The sequence below is a fragment of the Kogia breviceps genome, chromosome 19 (assembly GCF_026419965.1).
Source record: "Kogia breviceps isolate mKogBre1 chromosome 19, mKogBre1 haplotype 1, whole genome shotgun sequence".
NCBI classification, from domain to species: domain Eukaryota; kingdom Metazoa; phylum Chordata; class Mammalia; order Artiodactyla; family Physeteridae; genus Kogia; species Kogia breviceps.
In genome coordinates, this window is record NC_081328.1 from 6,488,624 (window position 1) to 6,507,364 (window position 18,741).

The following is an 18,741-nucleotide window of genomic DNA, read 5'->3' on the forward strand; positions in this document are numbered from 1 at the left end:
AAACAGGTAAGCAAACAACCACATGACAGTTCAAACCCACTGGACCTTGAGGTGACATCAGGACGAGCAAGATGTTAGACGTGAGCTGAGCGTCCGCCTTGGTCCTCCCGTGAAGACTCAATCTGCTGTGACTCACATCAACATCTTGGCCCAACACTCATGGGTTGGGTAGCCTTGGGGAAGTTTATTAACTTCTCTGTGCCTCAGTTTCCACATTTATAAAACAAGAATAAGAGTAGTTCCTCCTCATAGGGTTGTTGAGGGGATGGAATGAGTGATGCATGTATAATACTTTGGATGACGCCTAGTATACAGTAAGTACTCCATAAATGCTACCTCCACTTAATGGGTCCCCTCGTAGTAAGCACTCTCATGTATGTTATGGTGAAGGGCCCAGAATGTGTGTTTCCTACCCCAAAGTTACTCTTCTCTCCTTTCTTCCTTGCTGGTAGAAGTGGCTTCCCATATTAGCTTTTGGAAACGCTGAACATTCATTTCCCCAGATTCCCTGCCGGCAAGAGATAGCCATGGGCCAGTTCTAGCCAATGAGATGTAAAGGGAAATCTGTGGGAGGTGTTTAAGAAATGTCTCCTCCTTGATAAGAGACATGTCTGAATAGATTCCTCTCCTCTCATGCTTTGGATGTGCTGGTGTGAAGATGTGATGCTTGGCACTGAAGCAGCCATCTTGTCACCGTAAGGGGAGGGTCACATGGAGAGCAGAGACTTGTACTCATTGCCTGATATCATTGATCCTACTGCGGAACCACCTACCTCCTGCCTTCTCTTTGACTATAACAATTCAAAACCTTTCATTTTAAAGCTGCTATGTCTCACTTTCTGTTATTTACGACCAAAAGTTTCTTACATGTCTTGAGAGTAGCTTAAGTAGTATCATAAGCTAAGGAATCCTTACAAAGTAACTCAATTCTGTGACAGAAGTATTATTCCTGTTTCATAGGTAAAGAAGCTAAAAGCAATGTGGCAGGAGTTTTGAAGATAAATTACCTAACTTAGTCCTCATAAAAACTGTGAGGCGGGCTTCCCTGGTGGCGCAGTGGTTAAGAATCCGCCTGCCAATGCAGGGGACATGGGTTCGAGCCCTGGTCCAGGAAGATCCCACATGCCGTGGAGCAACTAAGCCCGTGCGCCACAACTACTGAGTCTGTGTGCCACAACTACTGAAGTCCGCGCGCCTAGAGCCCGTGCGCCACAACGAAGAGAGCCCCTGCTCGCCGCAACTAGAGAAAGCCGGCGCACAGCAACAAAGACCCAATGCAGCCAAAAATAAATTAATTAATTAAATTTTAAAAAATATTTTTAAAAAAACTCTGTGAGGGCTTCCCTGGTGGCACAGTGGTTGAGAGTCCACTTGCCGATGCAGGGGACACGGGTTCGTGCCCCGGTCCGGGAAGATCCCACATGCCGCAGAGCGGCTGGGCCCGTGAGCCACGACTACTGAGCCTGCGCGTCTAGGGCCTGTGCTCCGCAACGGGAGAGGCCACAACACCACAACAGTGAGAGGCCCGCATACCGCAAAAAAAAAAACAACTCTGTGAGGCAAGTCTTATCTCTACTGACAGATTTCTTCACAAGTTCAGAAGGTTAAAAAATGCCAATTTCATGCAATTAGTAAATGGAAGAGTCGAGAATTAAACCCAGGTCTCTCAAATGTAAATATAACATTCTTCCCAATGTTCTTTGGGGCTATTGCTCAGCACCCAACTCTTTTTGGACATTGTATTCCACTGCCAGTGATGAGTAAGTAAAAATTCAGTAACACTGGGACTTCCCTGGTGGTCCAGTGGTTAAAACTCTGCACTCCCAGTGCAGTGGGCCCCGCTTGGATCCCTGGTCAGGGAACTAGATCCCACGTGTTGCAACTAAGAATTCGCACGTTGCAACTAAAGATCCCGCAACTAAGACCCGGTGCAGCCAAATAAATAAATAAATATTTTTTAAAAAAATTCAGTAACCTTAATTCAGGTCATGTCAACCTGAACATAATTATGTTCATTGCTTAGAAGGTGCATTTGCTAACTAAATATTAGCCATAATAAAAAAGAACGGTGGCCACAGCTGGATGAAATTCACACTCCTAAGACCCACGTGCCAATGTATATTTCTGTCTTTAGGCTCTTGGAGAATTTATATTCCCAATCCGCACTTCAATTGGTAATTGTCCAGCATCTGTTCTTTTTAAATCTTTATTATTTTTTATTCTCTCCCAGATGTTGAGTTGAGTGGCAGTGATTTCAGGATTTCAGTGAGAGGTCCAGCTGCCGGGTTTGGGTAGTGTCCATGTTTTGTTTCTTTTCAATCCTTCAACTTGAATTTATGATGAGGTTTTGATAAACAGTACCCTTCTCTCAGCCCTGCCCTCTTTGCATGTGTCTGAGTCTGTGATATCGTTGGTCTAATTATGCGGATGTGTCTCTTGTTGGAAAATTTATGTGATGACTGTTGCCAAGAGCTAGGAACCAGAACCAGGGATTTGTGGTCTAAACATCCTTGACCCCACTCTTGGCAGTAGTGTATCCAAAGTGAAGTCGGGGAGAGCAGGTAGCTTGTTAATTTAGGGCTTTAGCAGGTTGTGAGTTTGAGAAAGTGTCAGCCCTGCAGAGAACTGCAAACCTATGATGAGAACCAAGGATCTGGAAGGTCACTCAAGATAGGAACACATACAGGAGCAAGATAGGTGGAGGGAGAGAAGAGGTGGGGTGCGAGGGTGGCTATATTTACATAGATAGGGCTTTACAGTTTGGGCCTTGGTCATCCACATTGCTGGCACTGTCTAATAAACTTGGCTAAGTTCACTTACCTCTTGGCTTTTTTCCAACTCGATTTTAAGTTCCTTGAAGTCAAGAGCTATTCTAGTGATCTCCTGCTGTATAACAGACCACTCCAATATTCAGCGGCTTAAAATAAAGATAGTCATTTCTATGAGTCAGGAATTCAGGAAGTTCTCAGCTGCATGGTTCTGGCCTTGGTCTCATGTAATTGCAGTCAGACAGTGGCCAGAGCAGCTGGGGGCTGGCTGGGCCTCTCTCTTCAACTAGTCTCAGGGCTTCTCCATCTATGGGGCTTTGGGCCTTCCTCACAGCATGGTGGCCTCAGGACAGCTGTGCTGCTTATAGCTGAAAACTTCAGAAGTTTCAGAGTTTTCCACACAGGTGGCAGCTGTATTGCTTGTCACGACCTTTCTGCTCTCCTCCAGAAGATCCCTCATTATCAGGACTCAATGAGAGAAGTCACTTTAACAAAATTCACTGTTCCGTTGGTCACGCTGGGGGCTGGCATTTGCCTGTGTCTTCTAAATGTTGGGGGTACAGACTGGTATCCTTCTGGGTCCTGGTGAGTGACCCCCTGGGACTGTACCAACATGGGCTACCTGTGAAATCTTGGGGGGAGGGTCACCCGTCAGTCCAGTGGATAGTGGCTCAGGCCACAGCTGATGGGGCTGCAACCAGGGACCCTCTGCCTGGGGGGGGAACAGAGGTCAGGAGATACGGGGGCGGGGCGATGCTTTTGTACGTACTTGGGAGGTTTTAATTCTCTCCCGTACCACCACTTCCAATCTCCTTGACTAACACCATCCTAGTCACCTCCACCTGAATGATAACAGCAGCCCCCCAGCGGGACCTTCTGCCCCTATACCTCACCCTCCAGTCCATACAGCTGCCAGAACCACCTAGTTGAAAGTAACATAAGCCTCCCCGGAAGGCTTCTGTGACTCCCAGTCTACTGGAGTACAAGCCTTTGTCGTTTAAGGCTGGGGTCCCCAAGCCGGCGCGGTCCGCAGCCTGTTAGGAAGCAGGGCGCCCAGCAGGAGGCGGGTGAGCGAAGCTTCCTCTGCCCTTACTCCCCAGGACTCGCACGACCGCCTGAGCTCCCCCTCCTGTCAGCATTATGGTGAGTTGCATAATTATTTCGTTATCTAGTACAATGTAATAATCATAGAAATAAAGTGCACAGTAAATGTAACGTGCTTGAATCATCCCGAAACCATTCCCCTCACCTCTGTGGGAAAACTGTCTTCCACGACACCGGTTCCTGGTGGCAAAAAGGTTGGGGACCGCTGCTTTAAGTGGCCTATAAGCCCTGCTTGGTCTGACCTCCCCTCTCTCTACATATGCATCATAATTGGCTTTGTTAAGGGCTCCTTCTCTCTCCCCTCCCCTACCAGACCATAAACTCCGAGAGGGCAGGGATTTTTGCTTGTTTTGTAAACTGCCTTCACCACTGTTGCCAGGCAGAAGCCCAAGCTCAGTGCTGCCAGAGCTTCTGATTTTTCAAGAGAAATTACATATCTGGATTTTTATGTCAAATCTGATGTTTAAGTATTGGCGTGTAATAAAATGTTTCAGCAACACTGTGCTGGCCAAGTCAATTGGAGCCGTGGATCTCTAACTTATGGTCTCTGGCCTTGCGTAGCGAGGTGGTGGCCAGGTTGGGAAAATGTGCTCAGAAAGGACAAGGCACTGAGAAGGTGGGATGGAGAGGGTGTTGGTGGGAGTAACAGCCCCAAGAGGCCCCTGGTTGACATGCTCGGCAATGGCCACTAGGGGGAGCTCCCCACTACCTCCCCTCAGATCACACCTGGTCAGTCTCCACAGCCATGGAGGAAACTGTTGATGGAACCCTAACCAGGAAACACTGGCTGGAGGTCCCCAGAGGGAGGCGCAACTGGTGTAACAAGCAAAGTGTTCCAAGGCTCTGGGGTCCATGCGGCCAAGTCTGTTCCGTCTTCTGTTGGGACTTCTCTTGGGCCCTCCCTGTATTGGAATTTTTCAGGCTCTTCTAGTTGGATTCCTGCCTCTCCAACCCTAGGTGCCCAGATGCACCTCCCCCTGCAAAACCAGGCCGGGGCGGGCGAGGCCGGGTGGGGAAGGGCCAGGAAGGTCACAAGCTTCAGTGAACACACCAGGGGGCTGGATGGCCGCTTCATGAACCAACATCAGGGGGCGGGCTGCTTGTCAAGACCCAGGAACCTGACTCAGGGCTCTGGACTGGACTCGGGAACCTGGCCCAATGTCCTTCTGTCTCGTAATTACCAACAACCTCACAAGGGACGTGGTACCTCCACTTCTGTGGACAAGGACAAGTGACCAGTGAAGTGACAAACCCAAGACCGCACAGTTCTGAGTGTTGGGATTTGATTCAAACTTGGGGCTGTCTGATGCCAGAGCCCAGGTTCTGTCCACCCCACAGCTCTGCCCAGGAGGAAGGCATGAGTGACTCATAAAGAAATCAGACTCCTAGGACTGGAGGGAATTTTAAAGTCTCTGAGTTCATCACCCCACTGGACTTGGGATTTTTTTTTTAATATTCTAAGTCAGAAGATAAATTTATTTTATTTAAATGCTGTTTGTTATAAACATGATAGTTTGGAGAACATTTATCAAAAAAAAAAAAGGCAAATTCTATATGCTTCCAGTGGTGTTGGGAGAGTTGGACAGCCACATGTAAATCAATGAAGTTAGAACACACCCTCACATCATATACAAAAAAAACTCAAAATGGCTTAAAGATTTCAATATAAGACATGACACCATAAAACTCCTAGATGAGAACATAGGCAAAACATTCTCTGACATAAATCATACCAATGTTTTCTTAAGTCAGTCTCCCAAGGCAATAGAAATAAAAGCAAAAATAAACAAATGGGACCTAATTAAACTTGCAAGCTTTTGTACAGCAAAGGAAACAATAAACAAAATGAAAAGACAACCTACAGACCGGGAGAAAGTATTTGCAAATGATGCGACCAACAAAGGCTTAATTTCCAGAATATACAAACAGCTCCTACAATTCAATAACAACAACAAAAAACAAAACCCAACTGAAAAATGGGCAGAAGACCTAAATAGACATTTCTCCAAAGAAGTCATACAGATGGCCAATAGGCACATGGAAAGATACTCAACATCACTAATTATTAGAGAAATGTAAATCAAAACTACAGTGAGGTATCATCTCACACCATTCAGAATGGCCATCATTAAAAAGTCTACAGGGGCTTCCCTGGTGGCACAGTGGTTGAGAGTCCGCCTGCCAATGAAGGAGACACGGGTTCGTGCCCCGGTCCGGGAGGATCCCACACGCCGCGGAGCGGCTGGGCCCGTGAGCCATGGCCGCTGAGCCTGTGTGTCCAGAGCCTGTGCTCTGCAATGGGAGAGGCCACAACAGTGAGAGGCCGGTGTACCGAAAAAAAAAAAAAAAATTCTACAAATACCAAATGCTGGAGAGGGTGTGGAGAAAAGGGAACCCTCCTACACTGTTGGTGGGAATGTAAGTTGGAGCAGCCACTATGGAAAATGTACGGAGGCTCCTTAAAAAACTAAAAATAGAGTTACCATATGATCCAGCAATCCCACTCCTGGGCATATATCTGGACAAAACTATAATTCAAAAAGATACATTCACCCCTATGTTCATAGCAACACTATTCACAATGGCCAAGACATGGAAGCAACCTAAATGTCCATCGACAGATGAATGGATAAGGAAGATGTGGCACCTACATACAAAGGAATACTACTCAGCCATAAAAAAGAATGAAATCATGCCATTTGCAGCAACATGGATAGACCTAGAGATGATCATACTAAGTGAACTAAGTCAGACAGAGAAAGACAAATACCATATGATATCACTTATATGTGGAATCTAAACTATTACACAAATAAACCTATCTAGGAAACTGAAACAGACTCACAGACACAGGGAACAGATGGTGGTTGCCAAGGGGGAGGGGGTGGGGGAGGGATGGATCGGGAGTTTGGGGTGAGCAGATGCAAACTACTATAAATAGAATGAATAAACAACAAAGTCCTACTGTAGAGCACAAGGAACTATATTCAATGTCCTGTGATAAACCATAATGGAAAAGAATATGAAAAAGAATGTATAGGGACTTCCCTGGCAGTCCAGTGGTTAAGACAACACACTTCCAATGCAGGGGGCACGGGTTCAATCCCTGGCCAGGGAACAAAGATCCCACATGCGGCTAGTCCAAAAAAAAAAAAAAAAAAAAGGTAGTATATATATGTATAGCTGAATCACTCTGCTGTGCAGCAGAAATTAACACAACAGTGTAAATCAACTATACTTCAGGTAAAAAAAAAATTCTATATGCTTCCTGCATAATTTTTAGTGAGATCAATCCCCATTTATTATATGTAAATATGTATATAATGTTCAAGCTGCTTTTTTAAAATTTTATTGCTTGAGGCCTATCTTTATTGCTTCTAACTATTGGTCACTAGTGAAAGGTCCTGTGAAAAAATCCAGCAAGATGTCCCTCCCCACGTGTCTCTAACCAGCTGGGATCAGAACTTTGTCTCCCTGTAAGCTAGGACCCCAGCCTCTGTACCACTTTATCCTCTTTGCCTGAGGAGGTCTGCTCTGTGTCTGACCAAAGCCCTCAGGGTCCTCCTATCTTCCTGAACAGCACATCTTTCATATAAAAGGACCCTGTGTAGGGAAAAGACCCCACCCTGGGATTTGAATCAGCATCACTGGGAGCCCCAGGAGCTGAGCAGGAAAATGCGGGGTGTCTGCTGTCAGCATCTCTCACTCACCTGGTAAGCCCCAAGAAGGTCAAGGTCAAAGAAAGGTCATCAGAGGAGTTCCCTGGTGGCCTAGTGGTTAGGATTCCGGGCTTTCACTGCCATGGCCAGGGTTCAATCCCCGGTTGGGGAACTGAGATCCCATAAGCCGTGGGGCGCTGCCAAAAATAAAAAAGAAAGGTCATCTTCAGGCCTCACCTTTGGGGGGTTTAGAACAAGCTTCTTCCCTGGCAAGGTTCTCAGTCTTGGCTCTGAGGAAGAGCTAATGCCTAACGCTGGTCTAGCTTCCTTCTCGCCAGCTGCAGACCGTCAGGCCTCTGCCCTGGAGCTCCCTGGCTCCTCTGGTCAGCTCTTGTCTGCTTGGCCAAAGGAGACGTCATTTGCTGGTGTCACTGGAGTCAGAGCAGTAACAGGCTCATGCAGATGCAGATGCCCGGAGGGCGGCGGGGGCTTGGGGGTGCGGAGCAGGCCGGATGGGATCAAAGCTGATGGAGACAGAGACTGTCCCTCCCACTTGCCTCGTTTGCACACTTTCACTCAACGTGCTGAATTACGGGAGTTCAGTTGATAAACCCTCCTTCCAGGAAGGCTCCCAAGAGCAAGCTCTCGCCGTGAACGCACTAATCAGATCCCGCGAGAAGCTGTTCCCGCACCTTTCCCTGAAATGCCATCATCCCGTGTCGAATTTACTGATTATGTAATAAGAAGACGTCTTCGTTAATTTCACAAGACAAGCCCGTTAGCCTACTTCTAGAGCTCATGCTTCCTTGTGAAATCATGAATAGTATCAGTTCCCGTTAATAAATGGAACGCATAAGGAAAATCAAGAATAATTACTGTTTATTAACATTTCAAAAGCAATTTAAATAAATACAGTGCAAGTCTGAGAGGGGGCCCCAAGGTAGGGATCTGTATGGAGTGAAACAACACGCATTGGAACCTGGGAAATTTTAAAGTCATAGTTTTCAGGGTAGCTGTTGCCGAGGTGTGCACCAGGGAATCTGTCCAAGAATCGCCGGCTGTGGGGAATGAATGGGTCCAGGGTTGCTCCCACAAGTGTCTCTTCTCCAAAGGCAACAGGAGCCTGGGAGACTGTCCTTCCCCGTGTACATCCCTGTCCTCCAGTGTCCTTAGTGAGAGGGAGGTGGGAACAGAGGGCAACATCCATTGCCGCAGGTGCAGACCCGCAGGTGGGTGTATGAATTCTGCAGGCAGGAAGCCTCATTTCTTAACTTGCTCTGTTCCAAATTCCTGTGCCACTGTGATAGGCTGAATAATAGCCCCCTTCCCCGCAAAGATATCCACACCCTGATCCCTGGTGCTTGTGAATATGTTGCTTTGTTTGGGGGGGGGAAGAAAAAAAAAAGACTTTTTTTTTTGGTTTTTTGTTTGGCTGAGCCTCGTGGCTTGTGAGATCTTCATTCCCTGACCAGGGATCAAGTCTCCGCAGTGAACGCACTGAGTCCTAACAACTGGACCGCCAGGGAATTCCCCAAAGAAGACTTTGTAGATGTGATTAAATTCAAGATTTTTTTAAAACTTGAAGTAGAGTTGATTTACAATGTTGTGTCAGCTTCTGGTGTACAGTAAAGTGATTCAGTTACACATATATTCTTTTCCATTATGTTTTATTATAGGATATTGAATGTTAGTTCCCTGTGCTCTGCAGCACAGGACCTTCTTCTTTTTCCTAAATTCAGGATCTTGAGATGGGGAGATTATCCAGGTGGGCCCTAAATGCCATCACATGCATCCTTATAAAAGGAGAGACAGAAGGAGAATTTGCTCCTCACGGAAGAGGAGGAGGCAACGTGACCAGAGAGGCAGAGATTGGAGTGACGTGGCCAAAAGCCAGGGAATATCCACAGCCGCCAGAGACAGCGGGAGAGGCAAGGAACAGATCCTCCCCTACAGCCTTCGGAGGCCGTGAAACTGGACCAGGCCAGTGAAACTGATTTCAGACTTCTGGCCTCCACGACTGTGAGAGAAAGAAAGGCATGTTCTTGTAAGCCTCCGAGCTTGTAGTAGCTTGTTACAGCAGCCGTGGGAAATTAACAGAGTCCCCTTCGTGACTTTTGCCAAGTCTGAGCCCCAAGAGGGTAACCGTTTACTAACATTTGTCTTCAAATAAATTCTGAGCTAATAATATAGCTTTCTACTTTCACCTCGTGCTAGAAAAATACTTCCATGGAATCCTAAGTTTGATACGCGTAGAATTTTCAGTTTAACATCATTTTAAGTGCTCATCCCACGCCCCCTACAATTGTCTGCTAAATCACCAGACCACCAATAGAAGTGCCTCTCACTTATGAAACACTGACCCAGTTCTGCACAGTTTAGGAAGGATTCACGGTGCAGCTGGGCTCTCAAAACTGCTCCGTTAAGTTCAAATTTCACTTGAAAATAATCAGAAAAAAGAAAGAATCAGCCCCTTTAAAAATAGAAGCCATTTCTCCAGCAAATTTTCGCAGAGTCAGGTTTTAAAATGCAGAATTTAGCAGAATCTTAAATCATTCTTGGTAAAGTTACTAACATATAGATAAGGACCCTTAAAGGAGAGAGCCATAGAGTGTGCCAGCAGGAGGCTGGATCTGACGGCAGCCTCTAGCTAACAGGAATCTTGTTTCCCCAGCTCGAACCGGAATTGCTGGTCTCCATGTGTTTCTCTCTCTTCTCTGCCTCGGGGACAGAGGGATACTTAGCGAACCAGGAATTGCTGCGCAAGGGAAGGGGCAAGGATTTTTAACGCTGAGGGATGGTGAGGTGGTAGAATTGATAAGGTCCCCAACTGGAGAAGAATATGTTGATTATTGAAGTTTCCCATGACTCAAGCAGGGGAACAGACAAAGAAGGAAAATTTCATCACCAAAGTTGGAACTGCCCAAACGGGCATATCTGGGGAGGTCTCCAACTCCAAAAAGAGAGTCGGGCTAATCTAGCTCATGCCTGGGAGTAGATATGGATGGATAAGCAGCGGGTACTGACAGTTAAATTCTAAACCGGGCCAGTCCTGGATTTGCACCTATATTTCCCCAGTTTTTTTAAAGCATTGTTTCATCACAAGTTGTCATGGCGAGGAGGAAGTACTTCAAATGTGTTTGATGGAAAAGCTGATAAGTGGATAGATTCGCTCTTTTAGTTTATACATTACTGTTGGGAAAAGTAATCTGAAAATAAAATCCCCTTTTTTAATTCTAAAAGGTCTGTAGTTCAGATCACAAGCCTATCATCCAGGGTTCCACCAGCCAAGCCTAAGGGAAAGCAAGGCCTCTGACCTCACCTAAGTGAACAGTCACATGTTTCCTCCTTTACTGCCGTTATCTCAGTGCTAATCTGGGCATCACCCCAAGGCTCCAGGAGGAACACTCTCCCTCCTGATTCGGTCAAATACTGCCTTGGAGCTATGGAAGACCACTGTGACTTTTTACCTTCCTGGCATTATCCCTCCTTTTTCTGGCACCAGCGTCCAGGACCTCCCCTTGGGAAGACTTCTTTGAAATGGCTGGATGGAGCTGAGCCAGCCCCCTTAGTTTCTAGGGTTGGCCCTATATTACAGATTAGGCCAACCAGTGAGTCCCATCTCCTTGCCCCCGGCGCATGTTCAAGGGAGGGGTCAAAGAGAGTCAGGGTCAGAAGTTTTATTTCAAATACTTGGAGAATCTCCATACCTAGGCTGAATCTGAGAGTCAGTAAGACTGGAGATGCTGGCTGCCATGATGAGAGAGCTTTAAAGAAGAAAGTTGAAAGAGTAACATCAAATCAAAAGAAAGCAGAGTTAAGATACAGAGAGGTCAGGACACTGTTTGAGACCCTGGATCCAGCCATGCCTGAAGCTTCATATCCATGCATCCTTCATTTATAGAAATCAATACCATACATTCTTCTTTGTTATTGTTGTTGTTGTTGTTGGATTTTCTGTTACTTACAATTAAAAGTGCCCTGATAAATTGAGACTGAGGCACAAGCTATACCTTTGTAGGAATAGTGCACGTACCTCTTCTAGAGAGGCACATTGCAAAAAGGCATACCTGCCTGCTCAGGCTGGGACATGGCCAGTCTATCAGAGTTCAGCCTGGATTGCAATCCCCACGTGTCCCATATGCCTGGTGTCCTTGTGCAGGGATTAAGTTGCACAATATACTCAGTAGTCCCATGACTCAGGAAGGATTTTCTCCTTGTTGTAGCCAGCCTCCAAGAGGGCCTCCGGTGGGCCTCCCCTCCTGGTATTCATGCCCTTGTATAATCCCTCCCAGCCCCACGTAGGGCTGTGTAACCAATAAGATAGTGTAGAAATAAGATGAATAACTTCTGAAGCTAGATCACAAAAATTACTGCGGCTCTGTCTTACTGGCTCTTGGATCACTCTCTCTGGGGGAAGCCAGCTGCCACGTCATGAAGACACTCAAGCAGCCCTTTGGAGAGGCTCCATGTGTTGAGAACGGAGGCCTCCTGCCAAGGGCCACCACCGGCTCATCAACCACATGAGTGAGTCATCTCGGAAGTTAGTCCTCCAGCCTCAGTCAGGCCTTCAGATGATGCAGCCCCTGCTAGTATCTTTTTTTTTTTTTTTTTTTTTGCCGCACCACACAGCTTGTGGGATCTTAGCTCCCCGACCAGGGATTGAACTTAGGTCCGCGGCAGTGAAAGCCCAAGTCTTAACCACTGGACCGCCAGGGAATTTCCCTTGCTAGTATCTTGACTGCAAGCTCATGAGCGACCCCAAGCTAGAAGCACCCAGCTCAGCTGCTCCCGAATCCCTGACCCACAGAAACTGTGAGGTAATAGATATTTATCACAGTTTGAAGACGCTACATTTTGCAGGAATTGGTCCAGAACAATAGGTAACTAGTGCACACTTCTTTATCAGTCTTCTCTTCCCCAATCCATCTCTTCTTTCTGGCTAAATTCCCTGGTTTCTTCACCAGGTTACCCACCACTGCTCCATGCAGCCCTTCAGTCTCATCCTCTTGCTTCAGCTGTGGTTTTCTCTCTATGGATCACCCTTCGATGCAGCCCCCACACCCCACCCCCTCCTCTCCCTCCATCCATCTCTGCCTTCCTCCTCCACCTGCAGAAATGGCTCTTTCTCCTTCCTACATCCCCACTCGTTTTCCTCTTGACAAACATCCTGACAGGGGTACGGCTGACAACTCTTGCTCTAAGAAAGTAGATGTCTTCATATATCCCAATAGACCAGGAAACCTGGGGTTTTGTTTTGAGGCCGCTGTCCCCTCCCTCATTGCCCCATCTTCCCAAAGCACAGAGGGCAAAAATCTCCCACATCCCCTTCCTGTGGAGAAGTCCAGGCAGCCTGAGAAGCCCTGTGAATTCTAATTTTTCACAGGGCTTTTACAGTGGCAGAAGGGGCTAGGGAGCAGTATGCCATGATCGCCATGGCAACACGCTCCCTGGTGGGGCCTGGGCCGCACTCCCAGGCAGGGGAAGCAGCTCCCAGTGTGTCTGTCACTGTGGGCATCAGAAGGCGAGCTGCCCGGGAAATAGAAGGGGCTGAGGCAGCAAGGCTTTGCAGGTGTCCCATCTCAAGAGGCGGCCAGCCAGGTGACAAAGCCAGCGAGTCCGGCACTAGACGAACAGGTAAGCTTGACCCAGGCCCTAACCGGAGCCCCACATAGCCAGCTCTCTGTCCTCCCTGCACTGTCTTTACTCCCTGATGATGCGGTCAGTGCTGGGTTGCAGGTGACTCCTGCATCTGGAAATAAAGGCCAGCGAAGTCAGTGGTTCCCAAACTTAGCTGTTCACTGGCGTGCCCTGGAGGTCTTTACAAAATGCTGATGCCTGCTTCCCAGATACTGACTTGCTGGGTATGGAGTGCAGCCTGGCCATCAGGATATTTTACATCTCCAGGTGAATCTAACATACAGCAAAGGGTGGGAAGCCTTGTACTTAGCCAAGGGTCCCAGCCAGGTCTGTGCATGAGAACCGCCAGGGAACTTAAGCATGCACACACCCCAGACCTCAATGATGAAAGTCTCCATAGTTAATCCCAGGTATTGGAATTTGTCACAGGCTCCCAGTGATTCCAGGGAACTGCTGGCCTTTCATATCATGAATCCAGCATGACCTCAGGCCAAACTTTGTAGAGTGGAGGGCCAGCAAGGAATGTGGGAGGAACGGGATGGACTGGAGACTTCTGTGGGCCTCCCATTACCTCTTGGGGGTAGGTCTGGATGGGGGATGTGGCACTGAAACTGTGAAGTTAAGACTGCTATTTGTGTAGACCGAAGACGATCTGGCCTTGTTTTTGAGTAGTTCAATCTAATACCAACTCACTAGAAGACAACTGTCTCCAGAGGCTTCTGTAAGGAGGCAGGCAGGTGGGGGCCTAGAGTTCGGTCAGAGGTCGAGGTTCCAGGCAGCTCCGCAGCGTTATCTGCATGTGACATGCAGTTTTAGCACCGGCTGGAGTCATCGTCCCAACGTTGATTCTTGATCCTATGCCGCGACCTGCATAGACCTGGATCCCCCTTCTCAGCAGCCATTTGCTCAGAGCTTCAAGGCTTGACGCTCCTTGATGCTCAGGAGGTGAACAGGCTCGGCCCCTATGAGGAGAGCGTTGCTGGAAGGCAGGACTCACCTCAGGCTAAAGTGTCCAGACCCCCAACCTGACCTGGTGAAGGGCCACAGGTACAAAATCTCTGATCATTATTCCCTTGTTTATTATGAGTTTTTAATTTTTTACTGCTTTTTTTTAGCTTTAGTTTATATGTCATATGTGCCCATTGTAAATAATGAAACAATGCCAAGATTTATAAAGAAGGGATAATCTCTGCCCACCCTCCCCTCCATTCCCTCCACCTTTTCCCGCAAGTGACCAAGGCTCACAGCCACCTCATTTAATTTTTGTTAAGAAGTGAGTTGTTCCACATAAATGATTTGTCTAAGAATCAAAACTGTCCCTTTTTTCAAACCCTCCTACACTGTTGGTGGGAATGTAAATTGGTGTAGCTACTATGGAAAACAGTGTGGACATTCCTCAAAAAACTAAAAAGAGTTACCATATGATCCAGCAATCCCACTCCTGGGTGTATACCCGGAAAAGACAAAAACTCTAATTTGAAAAGATACATGCACCCCAATATTCACAGCAGCACTATTGACAGTAGCCAAGACATGGAAGCAACCTAAGTGTCCATCAACGGATGAATGGATAAAGAAGATGTGGTACACATATTCAATGGAATACTACTCAGCCATAAAAAAGAACGAAATATTGCCATTTGCAGCAACATGAATGGACCTAGAGATTATCCTACTAAGTGAAGTAAGTTAAACAGAAAAAGACAAATATTATATGATATCACTTATGGGTGGAATCTAAAAAAATAATACCAGTGAACTTATTTACAAAACAGAAACAGACTCTCAGACATAGAAAACAAACTTATGGTTACCAAAGGGGAAAGGGGAGAGGGAGGGAATAATAAGGAATATGGGATTAACAGATACACACTACTATATAAAAATAAACAACAAAGATTTACTGTATAGCATAGGGAACTATATTCAATATCTTCTAATAACCTATAATGGAAAAGAATCTGAAAATCTGAATCACTTTGCTGTACACCTGAAACATTGTAAATCAACTATACTTCAGTTTAAAGAAAAACCCTGTCCCTTTTACTTGCAAACACTTGAAATAACTTGAGATAGTTTAAGCACTGTGGATGAAGGTTGCCATAGATTGAATGTGCCCCCACAAAATTCATATGTTGAAACCTACCCCTAGTGTGATGGTGTTAGGAGGTGGGGCCTTTGGGAGGTGAGTAGATCATGAGGGTGGAGCCCTCATGAATGGGATTAGTGCACTTACCGGAAAGACCCCACAGAGTTGCCTTGTCCCTTCTGCCCTGTGAGGACACAGTGAGAAGACAGCCGTCTATGAACAAAGGAGCGGGTCCTCACCAGACACTGCATCTGCTGATGCCTTGATCTTGGACCTTGGCCTCCAGCACTGTGAGAAATACATTTCTGATTATAAGCCAGCCAGTCTAGGGTATTCTGTTACAGCAGCCGAAATGGACTAAGATAAAGATCATTCCGAAAAGTATTACACAGTGCCTTGACTTTGGAAATGGAAGGGCTCAGGGTCATTGTCACTCTTCCTAAACTTTATATTGGAGAATGTTTTATAGTTCACCAGCCACCTTTCAATGCATGGCCTACTTTGGTTTTTCTGACGGGCCTGTAGGATAAGGCAGACACAGATGAGGAGACGGAGGCTCTGGCTAGAAGAGCAGAGCCTGGGCCACCATCCCCCTCACGTGCTTTTCAAGCTTAGTTCAGGATCTGCTTACTCACCTCTGCCCCCACTGTCTGTGCTGCCCTGTGTGTTAATGAACACCCATCACCAACATCTTAGAAACACCTCTGGGCTAAGGCACTTTTTATTTTCTTGAGTCTTTTTCAGTGATTCTCCCAGATCCCTCTCCCTGCCAGTGTCAACTGTCACCTGGCACTTCCTCCTGCTGTCAAGATACTTGTCGCATATACTATGGACTGAAAAGCTAGCGAAGGAAAATTAGTTTGTTAGAATTGTTTGGAAACGGTGTGAATATGCTCTCACTGAGATTCTGAAGGACTTTCCTAAGAGTTAGGTATATGGAAGAGGCTCAGGGACTATACCTCCTTTTTTATTATGGAACTTTTCAAACTTATAAAAAAGGAGAGAATAGAATAATGACACCCCACCCCCACCCCCGCTGAAGCAGCCCGCCTTCTACAATTAACATGGTACATGCATTTCTTGGCTTGTTTGTTCAAAATTCCATTTTGCGCAGTTCTTGTTGAATTCTGGATTCCTGACGTATCTGGATATTCCTGTACCATTATTATCACTTTGAATACCCAGAGAGGACGCCCGTCATGCACCCTTTCCTTTCTTAGCTGTCACTCAAGATGCTGGCATGGGCAGCTCTGAAGGGCAGTTCGCTACAAGGTTCTCAGGAAGCACCCTGAGTTCTGGCCCATCTCCAGGCTGCACCCAGGGTCCTCACAGAGTAGTTCCTGCTTCTCAGGCTCTGACCTCCAGGTGACCACAGGAGAGCACTTGCCTGGCTGGGAGATCCTGCTGGTGAGGTCAGGAGGAATGTAAACCTGTGTTCTGTTTCCTCCCCAAGGCTGTTCTGGAAGACTCTGGAAGGAATTTTTATTAGTCTAGAGAGTAAATAAGCATGAATTCCACCCACTTATGACACCAAGCCTAGAAGTTTTCACACACCGCTCTCTGCCTTCTCAAATCCCAGATTTGGGTAAAGTCTCTTCCAGTCTGAACCAACCCAGGGCACACTCGCTAGAGCTGGACTCTTGACCGAGAACATTCACCAGAGGGCCTCCTGTGAGCCAATCCTTCCCACGATTTCCCGAAACAGGTATCACCACCCACCCCATTCCCCACTCCCGCCTTTTGCAGATGAGGAAACGGAGTTTCAGGGAGGTGAAGTCACTTATCCTAGCCATGTAATTAGTAAGCAAAAAAGTTGGGACTCGGATGAGCCTAATAATTATAATCATTGAAGAGACTGTTCCTTTTCTGTTGTGATTAATTCCGAATTTATTTTTAGTCTTCAAAAGAATGGAGACTCACGGTGGGGCTTTGCTCTGAGCCAGAAGCGTGCTACTGCTGACAATTTCCCCAGGCCGGCTCCCTTTCCCACGAGGAAACCAACAACCAGCAGTGAGGTAATCCGTGTCTACTTTTTCAAAGCTCAAGATTCCCCAGCGGTTTGTGTCCGCCTAAGAGACTTTGGAGAACTGTTTTCACACCTTGATAAGAGGAATAGCACCTCCAAATGAAAACCCCAGCTGGGGAAAAGGAATTAGGGTCTAACTTGTCTTTGGGGTAAGAGAAGCAAGCTGGATGGTAATCAAAAGCCCATCCCGTGTGTGTGTGTGTGTGTGTGTGTGTGTGTTTGTGTGTGTGTGTGTGTGTGTGTGTGTGTGTGTGTGTGTGTGTGTGTGTGTGTGTATTTCAAAGACAGCAGAGACCTGGAGGGGCAGCAGTTCTCAGAAACCTCTCAAATTTCTTTTCTAAGCTTCCAGAGAGCCCAGCCCACGTTGGGTGGATTTTTCCAGGCTTCACATATGTTAATAGCCGCCATCTAGTTAGAGGTGGGTCTTGGCCCTGGAGGCTTGCTGTCTCTTTAATGTGGCTTTGCCTCTCTCTGCTGGGCTCCTCGGTGGATATTTTGTTGTTATTTTCTCCCAAAGGGGAATATCACTTCCTTACTTCCAGCTGCCGCCAGGGTCCTGTGGGAATGGGGCAGACACTCCTTTGCCACCCACCTGCCAAGGACCGATGTAAAGATGGACTTCTTCTATTTCTAAATGTTATTTTTGGTCCCACAACTGACGATTTCTCTGTGGCCTTTCTTTTCCTCTCTCCTCCCCTTTCTCTTTTCTTCTCTTCATGCTTCTTTTGCAAATGAATTTCACCAGGGAAGCGGGGTCTGGCCAGAGTCGGCTCTGCCTTCAGAGCCTGGTGGGTGGGTGCATGTGGGTGGTGAATGGAGCGAGGGAAAGCAGGGCTGTCTTTTCTCTTCCATCCTCCCTCCCTGGTCTCTCTCCCCCTCCCCTTCTCGCTTCTATCCCATCCCTTTTCCCTTATTCTATAGCCTCCGTCTCTCCCATTCCCCACAATGGCTTCCTCTCCTCGTTTATCTATGACGTCTCTGCCTTCCATTTTCTGCCTGCCTCTGGCTCCGCTTCTGCTTCCCTCGACATCTTTTTAATTGGTGGTGCCTGGCCAAACAGGATGCAAATGCAAAAGCTTCCGACTTATAAATTATAACGTTCTCCAGTGGTACAAAGACTACCTGAAAACGTGTGGCAACCTTAGCGTTAAGGATGGTGTTTCTCAAAGTACGTGTAAGGACTCCGGTAGAATAATTCAGAGGTTTTATTAAAAACACAGATTTCTGGGTCCTATCATAGACCCAGTAAATCAGAATCTCCAAGAATAGGCATCACTTTTAACATGCTCCTCCATGATTCTTTTTTTCCCCTTTCTTTCTTTCTCTCTCTTTTTCTTTTCTTTTTTTTTTTTTTTTTTTTTTGTGGGATCTTTCCTTGCGGCATGTGGGATCTTAGTTCCCTGACCAGGGATCGAAACCGGGCCCGCTGCATTGGGAGTGCAGAGTCTTACCCACTGG